We start from the raw sequence: 19,556 nt of genomic DNA on the forward strand, positions 1-19,556 counted from the left end.
AAGACCTAGGACCATCTTTAGAGGCAGTGTTCGAGATCTTGTGTAATTTTGCCCGGTTCTCCGGGCTACAAGTGAACTGGGAAAAATCCAATGTAATGGCCATTGATACGGGTGCCCAGGCTCTGGCAACAAAAATAATCCCCATATCTTGGGTATCTGAATTTAAATACCTCAGAGTTCGTATATCTCTCAGAGTAGGCGATTTTATGACACTTAATTTACTCCCAAGGTAAAAATACAGTTGGATGCCTGGAGACATCTGCCACTCTCCTTGATTGGAAGGGTAAACCTTATCAAAATGACAATTCTACTGGTATTCTTGTACTTTCTACAGAATTCCCCAATCTTGGTCCCCTGCTCGTTCGTTAGGCACGTGAGCAGCCTGTTTGGCTCCTTCCTGTGGTCCACATCACATCTTAGGATTAGTCTCCGTACCTTGCAGGAACCTTTTGGGACAGAGTGGACTGGCCTTACCGGACCTTTTCAAATATTTTATAGCAGGGCAAATGGTAGTTGCTAGGCGATGGCTATTAAGAGATGATGGGGATGCGGCAACAGCCCTTATGGGATTCTACAAGAGTCTGCATTATTGGGGGTGTATAGGGGTCCCCAAGCATAGTCATTTTTCACTGGCTCGATGGGCGTCACTGTTCACGCATGGGACAGGGCAATGGTGTTGATGCAATCTGCTACAGGGGTGTGGTCACCGGACACCCCCTTGTGGTTTAACCCCAAACTGCCCCATTTGGGTGTGATACCAGACCCAATAATCTGGGCCCGAATGAGCAAACAATTGAAAAATATAGTGGGGGAAGGAAAATTATTTACTTTCGATCAACTTAAAGATTAGCACAGTTTGCCAAACTGGTATCTCTTCAGAGATCTTCAGCTGAGGCATGCATTCAGGACACAGTTTGGTTCAGATACATTGGAGCTTGGGTCCTCTCCTCTGGAACTATTATTAAGTAATGAATCCCTGCAAAAACTATTGTCGGAAGTATATAAAGAATTGTTTGTGGAAAGGCCAAAAATGCTCAGCAAGTGTAGGGACACACAGAGCTCTTTAATACCTGAATTTCAGGGGGGTGACTGGGACAATATGTGGGATCACTCGTTCAGGGCTCTGGTGTTGGCTCGCGATAGGCTTAACCAATTTAAACTACTACACAGGGTTTACTATACCCCAGCAAGGTCAGTATTTACAGCACTGGTGCCGCGGAATGCTGCAGCTGTACTACTAATCCCGCTGATTTTGACCATATATTCTGACACTCCTGGCTGATACAGGGAGTTCTGGACGGGGGTTGCTCGTACCATTAAGAGCTTGCTGTCCCTTCCCATCCCCCTGATAATCTCTGACTGTTTGCTGGGCCTAGTGGGAGGAGGTGGCATGCAGTAGGGCCTAAAGGACCATGATATCCCTTTCTCTATTCTATGCACGTAAAGCCATCTTGCTTGCTGGAAACCCCTGAATCCCCCCACAGTGCCTTACTTGACACAGTTAATAAAACATTAACGTTCTACAAAGCAACGTATCTAAGCAGGGGTTGTCCCACAAAATAGGATTTTTAGAACAACTTATCTGTAAAAATCCTTTTCTTGGAGTACCTCATAGGACACAGAGCAAGTATTTTCTAAGTGGGACGTTCCATAGCAATACTACTGGATGAAAGGGAGACACAACCCGTAGGGCACCCCCAGACCTTGAGGACTTATACTGCTGCCTGCAGCACACTGTGCCCAAAGGCGATATTCTCATTCCTACTTACATCCACTTAATAAAATTGTGAATGTATGGACCGAAGACCAAGTTGCGGCCTTACAGATCTGAGGAAAGGAGGCCCGGTGACGCACTGCCCAAGTAGCACTAACCCATCTGGTAGAGTGCGCCTTAACTTGAATAGGGGGGAATCTTACCCCTTAAATCGCAAGTTTGAATAACTTAGATCGTCTAGGTACACCAACACCATTATGCCCTGTGCCCTCAACCTGGCTAGAGGTGGGGCCAGTACTTTTGTGAATGGCCGTGGTGCTGTGGCTAGCCTGAAGGGTAAGGCCGCGAACTGAAAGTGCCATTGTTCCACTTTGAATCGCAGAAACCTTTGGCAAGCGGGAAATATAGGGACGTGCAGATATGCGTGCCTGATGTTGATGGATGCCAGAAGTTCTCCACCTTGTAGGATGGAGACCACTGACCTGATCGAGCGAATTTTTAGATCCAGAATGGGACTGACATCTCCATTTTGTTTCGGTACTGTAAACAGGTTTGAATAGAAAGCTAAACCTTGTTCTTCTGTGGAGATCTGTACGATTACCCCTTGAGTCAATAATCGGTCTAATGCTTGAAACAGGGATTGTCTTTTCCCTGGATCCTTGGAGAGAGAGCCCATCTGTTCTGAGTTTCCCTCTGCTAGACTACTGCGAAATGCAGAAGTCTTCCCCCCACTTTGGTGAGGGAGACATCTCTTTATGAAGAGGTCTTGGTATTCTGCTTTGTAGTCTTGTGGCTCCAGGTCTTCCTTTGAGCCTGAGCCTGACCCTGAGATTTTCCTGTGGAATCTGACAGATGCGCTTGGCCCAGGAAAAAGTCAGTTTAAATGAAGGGCATTTATACTTTCTTTTGACTGGAAAGAGAGTACTTTTTTCCACTGGAAATTGTCTGGATGTATTTATCCAAATCATTGCCAAATAGTTGCTCCCCATGAAATGGGAAACTAGACATTAGGTTTTTGCAGGGTGCTTCGGCAGACCAACCCTTTAGCCAAAGGGTCCTACGCATGTGTACCAACACAAGTGCAAGGCAAGACGCCTGGTGAATAGAATCCTTTATAGCATCTATGGAAAAACATAACGCTTTTGGTAAATCGTCCAGCTCACTGGCCTGTTGCACAGGGAGCTCGTTAAGGGTCTCTGTGAATTGGTCTTTTAACCACTTGCCGCCCGCCCTATTACAAATAGACGGCGGGAAAGTGGTTTCATAATCCTGACCGGACGTCATATGATGTGATCAGGATTATGAGCCGCTGCGCGCCCCCGGGGGCGCGCATCGCGGCGATCGTTGTTGCGGGGTATCAGTCTGACACCCGGCAACTACGATCTCGGTAAAGAGTCTCCGACGGAGACTCTTTACCACGTGATCAGCCGTGTCCAATCACGGCTGATCACAGTGTAAATGGGAAGAGCCGGTGATCGGCTTTTCCTCACTCGCGTCTGTCAGACGCGAGTAGAGGAGAGCCGATCGGCTGCTCCTCTGACAGGGGGGTCTGTGCTGATCGATTATCAGCACAGCCCCCCCGAGGATGCCCACACTGGACCACCAGGGACGCCACCAGACCACCAGGGATGCCCAGCAGAGGTAATCCTCCCTAGACCACCAGGGATGCCAGTCAGGCACAATGGATGCCAATCAGTGCCCATAATGGATGGCAATCAGTGCCCACAATGGGCATCACTGATTGGCATGCATTATTGTTTGGCACTGATTGGCATCCATTAGTACAGTATAACACCTGTGTTGCTAATGAGTGCCCACCTGTGCCGCTAATGAGTGCCCACCTGTGCCGCTAATGAGTGCCCACCTGTGCTGCCTATCAGTGCCCACCCATGCCCATCTGTGCCGCCTACCAATGCCCATCTGTGCCGCCTACCCATGCCCATCTGTGCCGCCTACCCATGCCCATCTGTGCCGCCCATCCATGCCAATACGTGCCAGCTATCAGTGCCAATTTGTGCCACCTATCAGTGTCCATCCGTGTCGCCTATCAGTGCCGCCTATCAGTGTCCATCAATGCCACCTCATCAGTGCCACTTCATTGGTGCCCATCAGTGCCGCCTTATCAGTGCCCATCAGTGTAGCCCCATCAGTGCCCATCCGTGAAGGAGAAAACGTACTTATTTACAAAGTTTTGAAACTGAAACAAAAAAAAACATTTTTTTTTTCAAAATTTTCGGTATTTTTTTATTTGTAGCACAAAAAATAAAAACCGCAGAGGAGATCAAATACCACCAAAAGAAAGCTCTATTTGTGGGAAAAAAATGATAAAAATTTCATTTGGGTACAGTGTAGCATGACCACGCAATTGTCATTCAAAGTGCGACAGCGCTGAAAGCTCAAAATTGGTCTGGGCAGGAAGGTGTTTAAGTGCCCTGTATTGAAGTGGTTAAGGATTGACAGATGCCTATAGCTGCAATTGCAGGCTGAGAAACAATACCTGCTAAACAAAAAGAGGATTTTAAATAGGAATTCCAACTTTTTATATGTTGGATTCTTTAGCATTTGTGCATTGACCACTGGACAAAAACTTTTATTCACACTGGAAATCGCTATTGCTGTAACTTTCCATTTTTTGGTGGATTTTTCCTCCATTAGGATAGAGAACTGAGAATCTCTTTGGAGGAAGAAAATGCTTATCCAGATGATCCCATTTGGTATAAATAAGCTTCTCTAGTAATGTGTGGACTGGAAACACATGTACTGGTTGTGAAGGTTTCAAGGAACCCAAAGAAGAAACCAGACTTTCAGCTGACTGTCAGGGGTAGCATGAAAGTGTCGCGAACCACGTCCGTAAGGATTTGTACCTCAGATTGTGAAGCTGAAACTTCAACTGTTGTTTCCTCTGGAGGAGTAGTAATTGGTTTGTTTTTCCCGATCATTTGAGCGCAATACCTCATCCTGTCCCCACTGTTCCCCTGGTAAGGGGTTTGGAGTGGGAGTGAAGGATCTAGTATAGCATATCCCCTTTAATGGAGGGGATAAATTTAAAGTCGCTAATCTTCCTTCTAAGTCCTGCAGGGCTGAGGAAAATGCATCTTCAGTCATGTATACGGGGGCTAAGGTGTGAGAAGCAGTTGCACCAACAATTGCTTCCAGTGACTCACCCTGGCTTGCCATATCAGGTATCTCTGGAGAGGATGACAATGTGGATGCATGTCTGGAGTTCCCAGCACCTGGGGGTGGTTTTGGTGCCTTATTAGTAAGCCCTGAAGCCATTGTGCAAAGCACAAAAAGCGAAGGTACTCTAAGAACTGTTCTATTTGAACAATAGCAGGAAAAACAGTGGTAGCATATTATGATCTAATGCTAAATAAGTTTTTTTCCTGTACTGCAAATGCCTGTGTAAACCACTCATGTGCACCAGCGCTTCTGTGTCCTGTGGCAGCCTTGCTTTAGCTGCTCTGATACACTGTCCGTTTCCCAGAGTATCAGCTTTAAGCTTTTTCAGGTGTGAGCCCGATTGTCTATACACCACACCCTTTCCTGTGCTTTAGCAAGAGTCACCTCAGAGGGGATTTACACAGCCGTTTTATCAGCTTTTCAGATTTATGTTTGTTTAAACATAACATGTATCCCTATCCACTCAGTTTCCCCATTTAGGGGGAGAGGAGACCCCCCCCCCCCCATCCAGCTGCTGAGACACACACTGTATTAGCACAGATTTAAAACAGGGTCTATACACTATTACTCCCTCTAGAGGAGTTTTTAAGGCATTTTACAATATAATTGAAAGAAAAGTCATAGGTGGACTTTGCAGTTCCTGTGCTTTCCTCTTACCTTTTCCTCGCTGCAGGATACTGCTGTAGACAGATCCAAACTTCACCCATCACGGCAGGCAGCGTGGTTAAACCTTCAAAGACTGGGGCCCTTTTAATAGGGGTTCCACTCCTTTGGATCATATATAGGACAGCTTTAAGTAATGTAGCAAGACCAAAAAGAGTCCTGGTTCCTATGGTCCAGCCCTCAAAGAGGAGCTTTACAGGCAAAAACCATGTTCTTCTAAGCAAGGCCCGGGTACCATCCTGGAGCCGCAGTGGCGGGTTGGATCCGGTTGTGGAGGCTTTTTAAATCCAGCATGGATTCCTCCTGCAGCTCCGCAGAGCACATCTTCACTCGTGCCAACACCTTTAGACACCAGCAAAAAAAACTGAGGTACTCCTGGGAGGAGAGGTTATATAGGGGAGTCAACTTCTTGTATTGGGTGTGCCGGTGTCAACACCTGAAGGTAGCTATAACCCACCAAGTAAATACTTAAGGCTCGGTGTCCTATGATGTATGATAAAGAAAGTTTGAGGTGGTGTTGCAGTGCTGGCTTGCTGCCAATGATACCCTAACCTAACTGTCCAAGAGAGGGATTATCACAGTATAGGCCTATTTGGAAACTAGGTGAACTGAAATTTTAACTGTGACCAAGAAGGTGTCTGAATACTTGAGAAGCCAGTGTATAATATACTATTCTGGTATAATGATGATTTGTTGGTAGGGCTACTAGCTCAGATAATGCTCCTGCACTTTATGGAATGTAGCACAGGGGAGGGGGTGGGAAGTGCTGGGATGGGATGTTGTGTGTGTACTTTGTGTTGCTGAAAATGTTAAAAAATAAATAAAAAAAGGAGATGCTGAGGTTAAAGGTGATGGACTGGCATGTCTCCAGACCTAAACCCTATTGAGCAGCTGTGGGGCATCCTCAAAAGGAGGAGCGCAAGGTCTCTAACATCCACCAGCTCCATGATGTCATAATGGAGAAGTAGAAGATGACTCCAGTGGCAACCTGTGAAGCTCTGATGAACTCCATGCCCAAGAGGGTTAAGGCAGTGCTGGAAAATAATGGTGGCCACACAAAATATTAACACTTTGGGCCCAATTAGGACATATTCACTTAAGAGTGTACTCACTTTTGTTGCCAGTGGTTTAGACATTAATGGCTGTGTGTGGAGTTATTTTGAGGGGACAGCAAATTTACACTGTTATACAAGCTGTACACTCACTACTTTACATTGTAGCAAAGTATCATTTCTTTAGTATTGTCATATGAAAAGATATAATAAAATATTTACAAAAATGTGAGAGCTGTACTCACTTTTGTGAGATACTGTATACGTCAATATAAGTATTCGAGATACAGCCCAGGAGGACAGGTGTAACTGGTACTGAACCTCTCTTGTAAGCCCTTAAGAATACAGCTAGCTGAATTGGCCCTGCATCTCCAAAAATTGTATGCCCTTAGTTTAGAAGCAGGGAGCCTGCCTGACTCCATGTCGCAAGCCCACATAGTACTCATACAAAAGCCAGGGAAGGATGCCTCATATTATTCAGCATACCGACCCATATCCCTTAATTATGATTTAAAGATACTAACAAAAGTGCTAGCCACCAGACTGATGGGGATCCTCCTGTTCCTAGTAAACATGGCTCAAACTTGTTTCATGCCAGGGAAGTCGACGGATGTTAATATCCATAGAGAGTTCACCCACTTTCAAATCCCTCCTACGGAACAGAATACCAGAGTCTTGGTTGCCTTGGACCTAAAAAAGGCATTTGATTCTGTTGCCTGGCCCTACATGGAGGAGCTACTCAAGATATATGGTTTCGGCCCCATTTTTAGGAAGTGGATTTAGCTCTTATACCAGAAACCGGCAGCACAGATTAAACTTGGAGGGGCGTTATCCTCTTCATTCCCGGTGGAGCGAGGTACCCGACAGGGGTGTCCTCTGTCCCCCGCCCTCTTCTCCCTGATGGTTGAGCCCCTGACGGTTGCACTGCGGCCCTCGGGCGCTATTGGGGGGGGGGGGGGGGGGGTTGCATCCCTGGAGGAAAAAATAGCACTCTATGCCATTATCCTTTTCTTCCGGGATCCAGGGCCCTCCCCCCGGACAGCGTTAGAGCTCCTCTCAAGCTTCACTGACATGTCGGGACTGAAAGTCAACTGGGATAAGTCCCAGATAATGCCAATAGACCCGGGTGTTAAACAGTTGGCGGATCCATCACTTCCACTGCAATGGGCTGAGAGTATAAAATATCTTGGCATTATTATTTCCCCAGTGTACTGGACTTTTATAGACTTAACCTTCTTCCTATCCTGCAAATTACTCAAAATAGGCTGAACGTGTGGGCTAACCTCCCCCTCACGCTGATTGGATGAATCAACCTAATAAAAATGAAATGGCTTCCCCCTCTTCTATACGTGGTGCGCCATTCTCCAATGTGGATACCCAAATTCTCACATATCCAGTTTTCTGTTGGGCTCTGTCCCTCCCCGTTTCCGATTGTCTATACTCCCAAGACCTTGGACACAGGGGGGCCTGGCCTGTCCAGATTTTTTCCTTTATTTTATTGCGGCGATGCTTACCCATGCCCACAACTGGATTACATCGGATGCTACTAATGCAGCGGTTGCCTTGGAGGCTGCAGTTGTGGGGTCATATGAGGCACCACATAATATTTTATTTCGAGGTACTAGGGCTCCACATCCTCTCACTACCTCAATGAAAGTGCTGAGGGCATGGTCCGGGGCAGCCAGCCCCTGGGCGTCGCGGGGTATTCGATATCTACATCATATCTGTGAGAATGATGCACTACTGACATTTGACCAACTCAAATCTAGATTTGACTTACCCAATGTGTACTTCTTATGGTTCCTGCAGCTCTGCCACGTTTATAGGGCACAGTTCGGGAGCTCTCCTCTGACCCTTTACCAGTCAAACACAGAAACGCTCCTACCTCAAGAAACACTGACTAAACCATTATCCACAATCTACAAGGCCCTGCAGCCTAATGTTCATCACGGTTTGGAGAACTTAGTGAATTCTGGGCGTCGGAGCTGCCAGAGCTGGATGGGGAGGACTGGGGGGGGGGGGGATGTCTGGGACTCCCCCTTTAGACACTTGGTCTCCCCATGAGATCGGTTGATCCCATTTAAAAATATTACACAAGTTTTATTATACTCCATACAGGCTTCATAAAATATACCCAGACTGCACGTCGCAGTGTTGGCGCTGTCAAGCTGATTCTGCGGGGTTCATACACATGATCTGGTCATGCCCCGAAGTGTAGCAGTACTGGTCATTAATTACAACCTTCATCACTAAACTGACCACAATTCCTATACCCCGAAACATAGAGATTTGCCTGGTTGGCTTGGTGGCACTTTGAGGGCAGTCTGTACATTACTGGGATTGCTTCTCTTCTAGGCCAGAAAACTCATTGTACTCAAGTGGAGAGCTCCCATGTCTGTTCTTACCCTGAATGCATGGAAATCATTAGCTAACCTTGCAGTACCCTTATATAAGGAAACATACTCCAACAGAGGATGTCCCCTAAAGTTTCAAATAGTTTGGAACATATGGCTAGAGTCTGAAACGACAACTGTGGATCGGGAGGACCCTGCAGGACTACCGGTCTGATCTGATGTGCATATGAGAGGATGGTTACTCTGACTGTCCCCCCCAGGGGTGCATTCCGAATAACCACGTACCTATAGCCATTTACTTGTAGACCTTTTTTTGGATGCCTGTCGTATATCACATATTTATGTAAATTGCTGAGCATTACAATTATCCTGTTAATTTTAGCAGCAAGCTACGGGGTTGTTTGTTCACAAGGTTAGGCTAGTAGTTAAGATATGATAAGCCATGCCTAATGTTTTATTTACCTTGAGCCGGGGTATGCCCAGAGGCTCTGATATGTAACTTTTCTTTTTCTGAAATAAATAAAAAGAATTTATAAAAAAAAAAAATAGAGCTAACACTTTATAAGCAGTTACAGCAACATTATATTTCCATTTGGGATAAAGGTTTTACCTAAATAATTCTAAGCAACCCTGTCAGTGGTAAATGGCCAGATCTCAAAGTGAAAATAAAGGAAAGAAAGCCTAAAAAAAAATAAAAAAAGAAAAAGAAAAAAAGAAAACTAATGTAGCCATCACATCTAAGAATTGGTAAGCTGCAGTATATGTTTACGTTTGGTTTAATACCTCTTTAACCACTTTCAGACCGGACCATTTTGCTGGTCAAAGACCAGACCACTTTTTGCGATTTGGCACTGCGTCGCTTTAACTGACAATTGCGCGGTCGTGCGACGTGGCTCCCAAACAAAATTGACGTCCTTTTTTCCCCCACAAATAGAGCTTTCTTTTGGTGGTATTTGATCACCCCTGCGGTTTTTATTTTTTGCGCTATAAACAAAAATAGAGTGACAATTTTGAAAAAAAACGCATTATTTTTTACTTTTTGTTATAATAAATATCCCCCAAAAATATATAAAAAAAACATTTTTTTCCCTCAGTTTAGGCCGATACGTATTCTTCTACATATTTTTGGTTAAAAAAAAAAAAAAATTGCAATAAGCGATTATTGATTGGTTTGCGCAAAAGTTATAGCGTTTACAAAATAGGGATAGTTTTATAGCATTTTTATTAATAATTTTTTATTATTATTTTTTTTACTAGTAATGGCGGCGATCAGCGATTTTTATTGTGACTGCAACATTGTGGGGGACCCATCGGACATTTTTGACACATTTTTGGGACCATTGTCATTTATACAGTAATCACTGCTATATAAATGCAGTGATTCCTGTGTAAATGACACTGGCAGTGAAGGGGTTAACCAGTGGGTGGCAGTGTAGGGGTTAAGTGTTCCTAGGGGTGTGTTACTAACTGTGGGGGGGTTGGGCTTTCATTTAGTGAACACTGATCTCTGCTCCAATCACATGGAGCAGAGATCAGCGTCACTAGTTGCTAGGTAGAATGGAGAAATGCTGTTTACACGGCATTTCCTCCATTCAGCCGTCCCGTGAGACGATCGCGGGTATGCCCGCGGCGATCGAGTCCGCAGGTCCCGCGACCGGACTCACGGGGGTCCAGACCAGTGCCGGTGGCGCGCTCCTGATGGCAGGGCGGCATTGAAGATTGGACGTACATGTGCGCCAATATGCCTGCCCGTGCCATTCTGTCGACGTACATCGTCGTGCGCTGGTCGGGAAGTGGTTAAATGTGCTCTTATTGAGCAATGAGGTGTACAGGCGGTCCCCTAGATACAAACATCCGACTTACAAACGAATACTACTTACAAACAGAGGGAGACAACAGGAAGTGAGAGGAAATCAACCCCTAGGAAGGGAAATTTACTTGCAAGAGTTATTATGAGGGGAAAAAGGTGTCTCTACTGAAGCTTTATCACCAATCTTTGTTTCCACAACAACCCAAAAATTTCAAAATACAATTGTCATTGGGACAGAAAGTGGGATGATGTCTTCTGAACAGGGGTACAGACAGCAAAACAAACATTACAGGGATGTTAACCCTTCCTTATGCTATCTAAAAAGCGTAAAAATCGTTTTCTTGGCTAGAACAACATTTGAAATATGTACCTGTTCCAACTTGCAAACAAATTCAACGTAAGAACAAACTTACAGACCCTATCTTGTTTGTAACACAGAAACCGCTTATACTGGTAATTGGAAAAAAATAAATAAAATTACATGCTTCAAAACATCCACCATACTTTACATATTACCCTTAAAGCGGAGCTCCACACGAATTACCACTCCTATGCCCTTAGGATTATATTGTGGTCTAATTGCAGGATATCCCCCTACCTTGCTGCTGGCATCTTCTGTGTTTCTTTTTTTCAATTTCCTGGTCCCGGAGTCTCCGGATAGGGGCGGTGCGATTGCAGATATGGGCGGGGCTTCAGCGGCAGGTCTGCGCTTACTGTTGGCCGCACTGTCTCCTGGGATATTTTTTTTCAATTTCCCAGGAGTCTGTTGGGCGCCCTTAGTTATTGTCAGCGCTCGATTTGTTTCATCTGCGCATGCGCGAGATCGGCGATTGAACGGGCGCTGCATGCTGGGACATCAGCAGCACAGTGTCCCGGAAGAGAACGCCTGTGGGCTTCACATGCCCACAGGCAAGATGGAAAACGTCAGGAGACGTTTTTATAAAGTATTTTCAATCCGGAAAAACAGCAGCAGGAGACTTAGAAAGAAGAAAAAGGAAGTTAAACTATTATAAAAACGTACTCCTTGGCATTTCCCCCAAGAAAAAAAATAAATCAAACGGCAGTGGAACCCCGCTTTAATTCATAGTCTGGATGCAATTTGGAGTGTATGTAGCAATGAAGTCTTTGGCCACACATGCACGTTAACACTTGTTATTTTGTGGTTAACATGTATTGCATAAAAACAGCCCTTTGAATTTGAATGTACTGCCTATAATGTACTATTTTTGTAATACGGTGTGTTACAAGGTGTTGTGGTGCGCTGCATATCTATTGCATGTTGCAGACAGGCTTTAGTTTGTATAACAGCAGCATGACAAAGCAATATAAAAGCTTTTACCTCAATACCGGGCACTTTCACCCCCTTCCTTCTTAGACCAATTTTCAGCTTTCAGCCCTGTCGCACTTTGAATGAGAATTGCACGGTCATACAACACTGTACCCACATTAACCACTTGCAGACCGGACCATTTTGCTGGTCAAAGACCAGACCACTTTTTGCGATTCGGCACTGCGTCCCTTTAACTGACAATTGCGCAGTCGTGCGACGCGGCTCCCAAACAAAATTGACGTCCTTTTTTTCCCACAAATAGAGCTTTCTTTTGGTGGTATTTGATCACCCCTGCGGTTTTTATTTTTTGCGCTATAAACAAAAATAGAGCGACAATTTTGAAAAAAAACGCATTCTTTTTTACTTTTTGTTATAATAAATATCCCCCAAAAATATATAAAAAAACATTTTTTCCCTCAGTTTAGGCCGATACGTATTCTTCTACATATTTTAGGTAAAAAAAAAAAAAAAATTGCAATAAGCGATTATTGATTGGTTTGCGCAAAAGTTATAGCGTTTACAAAATAGGGATAGTTTTATAGCATTTTTATTAATAATTTTTTATTATTTTTTTTTACTAGTAATGGCGGCGATCAGCGATTTTTATTGTGACTGCGACATTGTGGGGGACCCATCGGACATTTTTGGGACCATTGTCATTTATACAGTAATCACTGCTATATAAATGCAGTGATTCATGTGTAAATGACACTGGCAGTGAAGGGGTTAACCAGTGGGTGGCAGTGTAGGGGTTAAGTGTTCCTAGGGGTGTGTTACTAACTGTGGGGGGGTTGGGCTTTCATTTAGTGAACACTGATCTCTGCTCCAATCACATGGAGCAGAGATCAGCGTCAGTAGTTGCTAGGCAGAATGGAGAAATGCTGTTTACACGGCATTTCCTCCATTTGGCCGCTCCGTGAGACGATCGCGGGGATGCCCGCGGCGATCGAGTCCGCAGGGCCCGCGACCGGACTCACAGGGGTCCCGACCAGCGCAGCGCGCTCCCGATGGCAGGGCGGCATTGATTATTGGACGTACCTGTACGCCAATATGCCTGCCCGTGCCATTCTGTCGACGTACATCGTCGTGCGCTGGTCGGGAAGTGGTTAAAGTTTAACATTTTATCTTTTTTTTTTTTTTTTTTTTACACAAATAGAGCTTTCTTTTGGTGGCATTTGATCACCACTGGTGGTGATCATTTTTTACGCAACAAATGAAAAAAGACGAAAATTTTCAAAAAGTTAAAAAATGCATTCTTCTTATTTGCAAAATTTTATAACAGAAACTAAGTAATTTCTCTTCATAAATTTTGACCAAAAATGATGCTGCTACATTACATTATTTTGCTAAATTGGTAAAATAACCCAAATCATGTATATGTATATTATTTGGTCTGTGTGAAATTTATAGAGCCCACAAGCTATGGTAGCAAAGACAGATGCTGATCGGCCACCAACGGTGATGGGGGATGTGATGGGGGACTGACAGATGTTTTGTGCACTGTGACCGATGTGATGGGGACAGATTCCCCCCACTGAGTTTGGCAGGGAGAAGTGCCACACAGACACACATCTCTATTTACATTGTGATGGCTGTGATTGCACACAGCCGTCACTTGATCGGGAGGGCCAATCACAACAATCACAGGATTGAGCCGCAGCATGGCCTCCTGAGAACGTTCCTGGACATTCACTCAGAACAAAGAAAGTACCACCCAGCTGTATGTACAGTGGCCGGGTGGGAAGCGGTTAAACGGATAAATTCAAGTATTGATTAAAAAAAAAAAAATGCACTTTTTTTTCCCCCCAGGAGCCAGCGATCAGCAGATCACCAATGCCATGAAGGTCTCCTGCAGATCTGTCTACAGTATGTTTCTCTTGCTTGTACCTCCTACAAGGAAGCCAATACATTCTGATAGGAAAACTCAATGAACTACCACTGCGCAGTCTAAAAAAAATAAAAATTTTAAATTTTAAAAAGCCCTATAGCTTCTAACTTTTAATAAATGGACATTTACAAGTCTCTATTTTTTTTTTTTTTTTTTTTTTTACAAAGCACAGACACTGGGGTATAGAAAATGTTCTAACAGAGGGGATTGCATGTACTTTACACTGTTATTTTTCAGAAGCAGGAGCGGGGAGGGAAGAGTGCTGCAGATGACAGAGGCATATAAACTAACCAGGGTGTCAGGGCTCATCGGCCATGATAAACCATGGTCAGTTTACAAGAGGGGAGAGCAGAGCCAGGCAGGATCAGCCAGGTATTTCAGGTAGTAGGTTTCATTCACACAAATGCGTTTTTTTTTATGCATTTTGCATAAATGCAGGGAAATTTTTTAACATGTGTTGCTATGGAATATGTTCACATCAATACATTTTAGCGCCTCTGCGTGTTTGGAAAGGGTAGGGGACTTTTTTCCCGCAAAATGCAGCGTTTTGCATGTAATAGAATCCAATGGACCTGCATCCAAAACGCAAGTACCGCGTTTTTGCCACGATTTGCTTTTTTTTAAATTTCTTTTTACACTGTATCTAGCTGGTTGCTAAGGAGAGGGCCAGGAAACCGGCTTCCGCGTCCTTAGAAACCGATGAGTCATCAGCTGTAGGCTGATTTCCCCCTGAATGTAAAATATATATATTTGTAGGGTCCCCAGGTCCATACCAGACCCTTATCCGAGCATGAAGCCCGGCTATTCAGTAAAGGGAAGGGACGAGCAAGCACCGCCGCGCGTCCCCCCACCATACCAGGCCGCATGCCCTCAACATGGGGGGTGGGTGATTTGGGGCAGGGGGGCTTATCTGTTGTCAGGGGCTAGGGGCTTATCGGAATCTGGAAGCTCCCTTTAACAATGGGGCCCCCCAGATCCCAGCCCCCCTTGTGAATGAGTAGGGGTACATCATTTTCCTACCCATTCACCTGGAGAAAAAAAAAAAAAAAACGTAGTGTAGTGTAGTGCTAAAAAAAAAAAAAAAAAAGAGAGTAGACAGTTTTTGACAAGTCTTTTATTAAAAATCTTCTTTGTCGCTTCTTACTCCATCTTCTCTTGCATCTTCCTCCTTCGGTCTTCTTCCGCTCTTCTGTCCAGTGTTCTTCTTCCTCTTACTCCACTGCTCCTGCTGACGACCCTCCTCCGATGCTGCACCCAGCTGATCTGTCGGTGCCAATGTCCTGCATTCCGTAAACAAGGGGACATGGCAATCAGATTGCATCACCCAGACCCCAAGCCCCTTTGTGACGTCACCACCCGGGGCATGTTGTGTTTGTGATGTCATGCGGGGGTGTGGCCTCCAGGTGACGTAGTTCGAATGCCACGCCCCCTCGTTCTTTAAGAAATGCAGGACATAGGCGCAGACAGATCAGCGGGACGCAGCATCGGAGGAGGGTCGTCAGCGGCAGAGGAAGAAGAACACCGGACTGAAGAGTGGAAGGAGAAGACCGAAGGATGAAGATGCGGGAGAAGATGGAGGAAGAAGCGGCGAAGAAGATTTTTAACAAAAAAAAGACTTGTCAAAATCTGTCTACTGTATTTTTTAACACTACACTACTTTTTTTCCCAGGTGAATGGGTAGGGGTACAATTTACCCCATACTCATTCAGACGGGGGGGGGGGGGGAATCCGGGATATGGGGACCCCCTTGTTAAAGGGGGCTTCCAGATTCCGATAAGCCCCCTGCCCGTAGACCCCAACAACCACTTGGCAAGGGTTTTCGGGAAGCGACCCTTGTCCACATCAACATGGGGACAAGTTGCTTTGGGGTGGGAGGCGCAGAGCCCCCCCTGCCCCAAAGCACTTATCCCCCCATGTCGAGGGCATGCGGCCTGGTACCATTCGTGGGGGGGGGGTGGTGCTCGCTCCCTTTCCTGACCAGCTGGGCTGCATGCTCGGATAAGGGTCTGGTATGGATTTTTGGGAGATCCCCATGTCTTTAAAAAAAAAAAAAAAATGTTGGCGTGGGGGTCCCCTCCAAATCCATACTAGACCCAAGGGCCTGGTATGGACCTGGGGGGGACCCCACGCCATTTATTTTTTTAGACACCATTTTTTTTTTTTTTTTTACATTCAGCGGGAAGTCAGCCTACAGCTGATGACTCATCGGTTTGCTAAGGATGCGGCGGCCAGCTTCCCGGGCCTCTCCTTAGCAACCAGCTAAACACAGTGTAAAAAAAATAAATAAAAATACCACAAGAAGCAAATCGCGACAAAATTGCTATAAAAACGCATGTCCAAAAATGCGGCAAGCACCACAAAAAGCACTGCAGAAACACTCAAAAGCAACATGCATAGATGTGAATCGAGCCTTACAGGGGGCTGAATTACACAGCACTGTGCTTTTTAACCACTTTCTTACTGGGCACCTAAACCCCCCCTCCTGCCCAGGCCAATTTTCAGCTTTTAGCACTGTCACTCTTTGAACAATAATTGCGTGGTCATACAACACTGTACCCAAATGAAATTTTTTATTTTTTTTCCCACAAATAGAGCTTTCTTTTGGTGGTATTTGATCACCTCTGGGGTTTTTCCATTTTTTTGTTAAATTTTTTATTTTTTTTTTAAAAAGACCGATTCAAAAAAAAAATAAAAAATACAAAACCATTTTATATTTTGTCAATACATTTTTCAAACAGGTTATTTTTCTCCTTCATTGATGTACGCTGATGGTAAATGATAATGCCCATCAGTGCTGCCCCCCAGCGCCGCCTTGATAGGTGGCACTGATAGGTGACTGATCGGCACCACTAGTGGGCACTGATATACTGTGGGCACAGATTGCTGGCACTGGCAGGCGGTACTGGAGGGTACAGAGGCTCTTCCTCCTCGAGACCGATGTCCCTGCAAAACAGAAGTAGGCGATCAGCTTTTTTTTCCCCCTCACGCGGTTAGGGCCGGTTCACACTGCAGGCGCGGCGAGGCGTCTCCGACTTGCCTCGCCGCGACCTGCGGCGAGCTCAGCGGCGACTTGCAGAGGACTTCTGTATAGAAGTCAATGCAAGTCGCCCCCGAAGTCGCCCAGAAGTAGTACAGGAACCTTTTTTCTGAGTCGGAGCGACTCGAGTCGCTCCTCTCAGAACGGTTCCATTGTACAGAACGGGGGCGACTTGCGGGAGCGAGGCGAGGCGAGTCGTGTCGCCTCGCATCGCCCGCTGTGTGAACCGGCCCTTAGCGTGAGAAAAAAAAAACTATTACTGATCCTCTGTTTACATCAGGTGATCAGCTGTCATTGGCTGACAGCTGATCACGTGGTAAAGGGCCGGGATTGTCCCCTTACTCGGATCTATGATCACCCGAGTTTTTTTTTTATTGACTCGGGCGATCACAGAGCGAGCCCCCTTCAGGGGGGTGTGGGCAGCTTTGAAAGGGGAGGAAGTCAATAGACGTACTCCTGGTGTCCTGTTGAGAACTGCCCCCCATCGGATAGTGTGGCGCAGCGCTTGCCCAGTATGGAGAACAAAGCTGACGCCAAAAGTCTCTGAACATGAACTGAGCTGTGCAAGGCACATGCGCAATTAACACTACATTGTGCCACAGGCCCCCGATGCTTGTACAGCTCTGCATGGGGCGGATGCATACAGAAGATGGCATCCGCTCCTTTGAGAAATCCACCATCATCATCATATGAGCTCTGGCCATCTTCTGTATGCATCCGCCCCTTGCAGAGTTGCACTAGCATCGGAAGCGTGTGGCACAATGTAGTGTTAATTGCACATGCACCATGTACAGCTTTTCATGTTTGGAGACTTTTGGTGTTTCATTTGTCCTCCGTACTGTGCAAGCGCTGCACCTGCACAGTACAGGATGGACACTATCCGATGGGGGGGGGCCTTTCTTGTCAGAACACCGGCAGATCCGCCCTGCAGCCGTCATTCGGCTATAGCAGGGGTGCCCAACCTTTTGAAGAGCGAGGGCCACTTAAGCGACTTGGTAAACGGTCGTGGGCCACAACGAGCGGAGCTGGGATGGATGGCATGTCCGTGTCCACCCTGCATTTGGAGAGCGCGGACACAGCGCACAATACTTTTTAGCGGATCGTATTGGAGATAGAACACAAGTTGGTTTATGTCTGCCACTACTTAGAGGTGAATGGAGGGTCCAATTGGTTGGACTGTCAGACTGACCGTGTGACAGGGGTCCAAGGCTGCTTTCACACTGATGCGCTGCAGTTTACCCACACCACGTGGTAAACACAGTGTACCTTTGACTTTCATGCAGTTTGCAATAGACTTATTATATTCTGCAGGTTTGGTGCACTTTCAGAAAGCTCACCAAACTCGCAGGTAATAATAAAAGTCTATGGCTCTGTGCAGGTAAATTGCTCTGCACCTGTGGATCAGTTTGAAAGCAGCCCAGTAACCACTGCAGAAAAGACATGCCCATATATACACTGTGATTTTATTAATAAACTGACCTTTAATAACGGTATTCTTTCTAGTCTATCCCAGAGAAGGAGGTCGCGGGCCACTGGTTGGGCACCCCTGGGCTATAGCATGGATCTGAACAAGGTTACATGCTTTAAAATAACAGGATCCAATATTTTTTTTTTAGGGTTACAAGTGCTTTAAAGTGGAAGTAAACCCACTTTTTTAACTTTTACCTACAGGAAAGCCTATAATAAGGCTTACCTGTAGGTAAAAAAAATATCTCCTAAACCTGTACGGTTTAGGAGATATTCCCCTCGGTATGCGCCGCTGACTGCAGCGGCGCATGCGCACAAGGGGGTTCTCTCCGCGAAAATCCGGCAGCGCTCGTCCGGCCGGATTTAAATCTCCCGCGCGCATGCGCGGGAGTGACGATATCGCGGCTCCGGCCACTCACAGCGCCGGAGCCGCGATACCCGGAAGAGACGCCGAGGGAGCATGTCGGCTTCCTCGGCGTGGATCGGGCGAGATGTCGGGGCCTCGTTCTAAGGTAAGTATTTCATAATGAGCTAGTATGCGGTGCATACTAGCTCATTATGCCTTTTGCTTTGCAGGTTTTAAAAAAAAAAAAAAAAAAAATGCGGGTTTACTACCGCTTTAAAGGCAACCATCAGCACTCCCATTAGGATGTGTTCAACATTTACAAACAGAAGTTGAATGGTACTTTAAAAGCTTCAACAGAGCATGCTAAAATCTCTGCAAACGTTGTCAAAGCTCGCTATCCTGACTGGTCTTATACAAGCTGAAGCTTTTGTGTTTTCCAAACAAGACCCCAAAGATGCAGCAACAAGGACTTTTACGCAGCGCGCTTTAAAAATATGTAGAGCAGAGACACAAAGAAAGATAGAATATAAAAGGGAACCATTGTCCACGTGTTGTTAGTACTATAAAGCACACCAGTGTGAACAGGCCTTCGGGTGCCATTATGAAAGGGTGACCCCGGCTAACTGAAAAGTGGGACACCTGTTGTAACTAATCTTTTCATACGAAACATGGTTTCGGCTCTACAAACAGAACACAAACCACCATACAGCACATG

At 45.7% G+C, this 19,556-nt stretch overlaps 1 protein-coding gene across 1 annotated transcript in view; it reads right to left on the reverse strand.

Moving 5' to 3' along the window:
• Positions 1 to 19,556, reverse strand: part of HENMT1 (HEN methyltransferase 1) — a 168,647-nt gene that overhangs the window by 148,925 nt on the left and 166 nt on the right. Inside the window, exon 2 of the mRNA XM_077452707.1 lies at positions 9,426 to 9,473. The gene's annotated coding sequence lies outside the window, so the exon portion shown is untranslated. The remainder of the gene's footprint in view (positions 1 to 9,425; positions 9,474 to 19,556) is intronic.

Source organism: Lithobates pipiens, unplaced genomic scaffold (assembly GCF_037356315.1).
Source record: "Lithobates pipiens isolate NorthernLeopardFrog02 unplaced genomic scaffold, aLitPip1_a1.2 Scaffold_23, whole genome shotgun sequence".
Taxonomy (NCBI): Eukaryota; Metazoa; Chordata; class Amphibia; order Anura; family Ranidae; genus Lithobates; species Lithobates pipiens.